The sequence below is a fragment of the Xyrauchen texanus genome, chromosome 42 (assembly GCF_025860055.1).
Source record: "Xyrauchen texanus isolate HMW12.3.18 chromosome 42, RBS_HiC_50CHRs, whole genome shotgun sequence".
In the NCBI taxonomy this organism is placed as follows: domain Eukaryota; kingdom Metazoa; phylum Chordata; class Actinopteri; order Cypriniformes; family Catostomidae; genus Xyrauchen; species Xyrauchen texanus.
This window is the reverse complement of record NC_068317.1, coordinates 32,140,523-32,146,522: the sequence shown is the minus strand read 5'-3', so window position 1 is coordinate 32,146,522 and position 6,000 is coordinate 32,140,523.

The window sequence follows — 6,000 nt, the reverse complement described above, 5'->3', positions numbered from 1 at the left end:
TTACATTTTAGAGCGTGACGCATCACAATAATTACATAGTTACATTTTAGAGCGTGACGCATAATAATATTTACAGTTACATTTTAGAGCATGACGCATCATAATAGTTACATAGTTATATTTTAGAGCATGATGCATCATAATAGCTACATAGTTATATTTTAGAGCGTGACGCATCATAATAGCTACATAGTTATATTTTAGAGCGTGACGCATCATAAGTTACACAGTGATATTTTAGAGCGTGACGCATCATAATAGTTACATAGTTATATTTTAGAGCGTGACGCATCATAATAGTTACATAGTGATATTTTAGAGCGTGACTCATCATAATAGTTACATAGTGATATTTTAGAGCGTGACGCATCATAATAGTTACATTGTTATATTTTAGAGCGTGACGCATCATAATAGTTACATAGTTATATTTTAGAGCGTGACGCATCATAATAGTTACAGTTATATTTTAGGCGTGGCGCATCATAATAGTTACATAGTGATATTTTAGAGCGTGACGCATCATAATAGTTACATAGTTATATTTTAGAGCGTGACGCATCATAATAGTTACATAGTGATATTTTAGAGCGTGACGAATCATAATAGTTACATAGTTATATTTTAGAGCGTGACGCATCATAATAGTTACATAGTTATATTTTAGAGCGTGATGCATCATAATAGTTACATAGTTATATTTAGAGCGTGACGCATCATAATAGTTATATTTCAGAGCATGACGCATCATAATAGTTACATAGTTATATTTTAGAGCGTGAAGCATCATAATAGTTATATTTTAGAGCGTGACGCATCATAATAGTTACATAGTTATATTTTAGAGCGTGACGCATCATAATAGTTACATAGTTATATTTTAGAGCGTGACGCATCATAATAGCTACATAGTTATATTTTAGAGCGTGACGCATCGTAATAGTTACATAGTTATATTTTAGAGCGTGACGCATCATAATAGTCACATAATTATATTTTAGAGCGTGACGCATCATAATAGTTACATAGTAATATTTTAGAGTGAGACGCATCATAATAGTTACATAGTGATATTTTAGAGCGTGAAGCATCATAATAGTTACATAGATATATTTTAGAGCGTGACGCATCATAATAGTTACATAGTTATATTTTAGAGCGTGACGCATCATAATAGCTACATAGTTATATTTTAGAGCGTGACGCATCGTAATAGTTACATAGTTATATTTTAGAGCGTGACGCATCATAATAGTCACATAGTTATATTTTAGAGCGTGACGCATCATAATAGCTACAGTTATATTTTAGAGTGTGACGCATCATAAGTTACATAGATATATTTTAGAGCATGATGAATCATAATAGCTACATAGTTATATTTTAGAGCGTGACGCATCATAATAGCTACATAGTTATATTTTAGAGCGTGACGCATCATAAGTTACATAGTTATATTTTAGAGCGTGACGCATCATAATAGCTACATAGTTATATTTTAGAGCGTGACGCATCATAAGTTACGTAGTTATATTATAGAGCGTGATGCATTATAATAGTTACATAGTTATATTTTAGAGCGTGACGCATCGTAATAGTTACATAGTTATATTTTAGAGCGTGACGCATCAGAATAGTTACAGAGTTATATTTTAGAGCTGATGCATCATAATTGCTACATAGTTATATTTTAGAGCGTGACGCATCGTAATAGTTACATAGTTATATTTTAGAGCGTGACGCATCATAATAGTTACATAGTTATATTTTAGAGCGTGACGCATCAGTTACATAGTTATATTTTAGAGCGTGACGCATCATAATAGCTACATAGTTATATTTTAGAGCGTGACGCATCGTAATAGTTACATAGTTATATTTTAGAGCGTGACGCATCATAATAGTCACATAGTTATATTTTAGAGCGCGACGCATCATAATAGCTACATAGTTATATTTTAGAGTGTGACGCATCATAAGTTACATAGATATATTTTAGAGCATGATGAATCATAATAGCTACATAGTTATATTTTAGAGTGTGACGCATCATAATAGCTACATAGTTATATTTTAGAGCGTGACGCATCATAAGTTACATAGTTATATTTTAGAGCGTGACGCATCATAAGTTACGTAGTTATATTATAGAGCGTGATGCATTATAATAGTTACATAGTTATATTTTAGAGCGTGACGCATCGTAATAGTTACATAGTTATATTTTAGAGCGTGACACATCAGAATAGTTACAGAGTTATATTTTAGAGCGTGATGCATCATAATTGCTACATAGTTATATTTTAGAGCGTGACGCATCGTAATAGTTACATAGTTATATTTTAGAGCGTGACGCATCAGAATAGTTACATAGTTATATTTTAGAGCGTGACGCATCATAATAGTTACATAGTTATATTTTAGAGCGTGACGCATCATAGTTACATGGTTATATTTTTAGAGCGTGACATATCATAATAGTTACATAGTTATATTTTAGAGCGTGACGCATCATAATAGTTACATAGTTATATTTTAGAGCGTGACACATCGTAATAGTTACATAGTTATATTTTAGAGCGTGAAGCATCATAATAGTTACATAGTTATATTTTAGAGCGTGACGCATCATTAGTTACATAGTTATATTTTAGAGCGTGACACATCATAATAGTTACATAGTTATATTTTAGAGCGTGACGCATCATAATAGTTACATAGTTATATTTTATAGCGTGAAGCATCATAATAGTTACATAGTTATATTTTAGAGCGTGACGCATCATAATAGTTACATTTTAGAGTGTGACGCATCACAATAGTTACATGGTTATATTTTAGAGTGTGACGCATCATAATAGTTACATAGTTATATTTTAGAGCGTGACGCATCATAATAGTTACATAGTTATATTTTAGAGCGTGACGCATCATAATAGTTACATAGTTATATTTTAGAGCGTGACGCATCATAATAGTTACATTTTAGAGTGTGACGCATCATAATAGTTACATAGTGATATTTTAGAGCGTGAAGCATCATAATAGTTACTGTACATAGTGATATTTTAGAGCGTAACGCATCATAATGGTTACATTTTAGAGTGTGAGGCATCATAATAGTTACATTTTAGAGTGTGACGCATCATAATAGTTACATAGTTATATTTTAGAGCATGACGCATCATAATAGTTTTATAGTGATATTTTAGAGCGTGAAGCATCATAATAGTTACATAGTTATATTTTAGAGCGTGACGCATCATAATAGTTACATTTTAGAGTGTGACGCATCATAATAGTTACATAGTTATATTTTAGAGCGTGACGCATCATAATAGTTACATTTTAGAGTGTGACGCATCATAATAGTTACACAGTGATATTTTAGAGCGTGAAGCATCATAATAGTTACATAGTTATATTTTAGAGCGTGACGCATCATAATAGTTACATAGTTATATTTTAGAGCGTGACGCATCATAATAGTTACATTTTAGAGTGTGACGCATCACAATAGTTACATGGTTATATTTTAGAGTGTGACGCATCATAATAGTTACATGGTTATATTTTAGACGTCACTAGTTACATGGTTATATTTAGGCGCATCATAATAGTTACATGGTTATATTTTAGAGTGTGACGCATCACAATAGTTACATAGTTATATTTTAGAGCGTGACGCATCATAATAGTTACATAGTGATATTTTAGAGCGTGAAGCATCATAATAGTTACATAGTTATATTTTAGAGTGTGACGCATCATAATAGTTACATGGTTATATTTTAGAGTGTGATGCATCATAATAGTTACATAGTTATATTTTAGAGTGTGACGCATCATAATAGTTACATAGTGATATTTTAGAGTGTGACGCATCATAATAGTTACATAGTGATATTTTAGAGCGTGAAGCATCATAATAGTTACATAGTGATATTTTAGAGCGTGACGCATCATAATAGTTACATTTTAGAGTGTGACGCATCATAATAGTTAGATTTTAGAGTGTGACGCATCATAATAGTTACATAGTTATATTTTAGAGCATGACACATCATAATAGTTATATAGTGATATTTTAGAGCGTGAAGCATCATAATAGTTACATAGTTATATTTTAGAGCATGACGCATCATAATAGTTATATAGTGATATTTTAGAGCGTGAAGCATCATAATAGTTACATTTTAGAGTGTGACGCATCATAATAGTTACATAGTTATATTTTAGAGCGTGACGCATCATAATAGTTACATTTTAGAGTGTGACGCATCATAATAGTTACATAGTTATATTTTAGAGCGTGACGCATCATAATAGTTACATAGTGATATTTTAGAGCGTGAAGCATCATAATAGTTACATAGTTATATTTTAGAGCGTGACGCATCATAATAGTTACATTTTAGAGTGTGACGCATCACAATAGTTACATGGTTATATTTTAGAGTGTGACGCATCATAATAGTTACATTTTAGAGTGTGACGCATCATAATAGTTACATAGTTATATTTTAGAGCATGACACATCATAATAGTTATATAGTGATATTTTAGAGCGTGAAGCATCATAATAGTTACATAGTTATATTTTAGAGCATGACGCATCATAATAGTTATATAGTGATATTTTAGAGCGTGAAGCATCATAATAGTTACATAGTTATATTTTAGAGCATGACGCATCATAATAGTTATATAGTGATATTTTAGAGCGTGACGCATCATAATAGTTACATTTTAGAGTGTGACGCATCATAATAGTTACATAGTTATATTTTAGAGCGTGACGCATCATAATAGTTACATTTTAGAGTGTGACGCATCATAATAGTTACATAGTTATATTTTAGAGCGTGACGCATCATAATAGTTACATAGTGATATTTTAGAGCGTGAAGCATCATAATAGTTACATAGTTATATTTTAGAGCGTGACGCATCATAATAGTTACATAGTTATATTTTAGAGCGTGACGCATCATAATAGTTACATTTTAGAGTGTGACGCATCACAATAGTTACATGGTTATATTTTAGAGTGTGACGCATCATAATAGTTACATAGTTATATTTTAGAGCGTGACGCATCATAATAGTTACATTTTAGAGTGTGACGCATCACAATAGTTACATGGTTATATTTTAGAGTGTGACGCATCATAATAGTTACATAGTTATATTTTAGAGTGTGACGCATCACAATAGTTACATGGTTATATTTTAGAGTGTGATGCATCATAATAGTTACATAGTTATATTTTAGAGTGTGACGCATCACAATAGTTACATGGTTATATTTTAGAGTGTGACGCATCATAATAGTTACATGGTTATATTTTAGAGCGTGACGCATCATAATAGTTACATAGTTATATTTTAGAGCGTGACGCATCACAATAGTTACATGGTTATATTTTAGAGTGTGACGCATCATAATAGTTACATAGTTATATTTTAGAGCGTGACGCATCATAATATTTACATTTTAGAGTGTGACGCATCATAATAGTTACATAGTTATATTTTAGAGCGTGACGCATCATAATAGTTACATAGTGATATTTTAGAGCGTGAAGCATCATAATAGTTACATAGTTATATTTTAGAGCGTGACGCATCATAATAGTTACATAGTTATATTTTAGAGCGTGACGCATCATAATAGTTACATTTTAGAGTGTGACGCATCACAATAGTTACATGGTTATATTTTAGAGTGTGACGCATCATAATAGTTACATGGTTATATTTTAGAGTGTGACGCATCATAATAGTTACATAGTTATATTTTAGAGTGTGACGCATCACAATAGTTACATGGTTATATTTTAGAGCGTGACGCATCATAATAGTTACATGGTTATATTTTAGAGTGTGACGCATCATAATAGTTACATGGTTATATTTTAGAGTGTGACGCATCACAATAGTTACATGGTTATATTTTAGAGTGTGACGCATCATAATAGTTACATGGTTATATTTTAG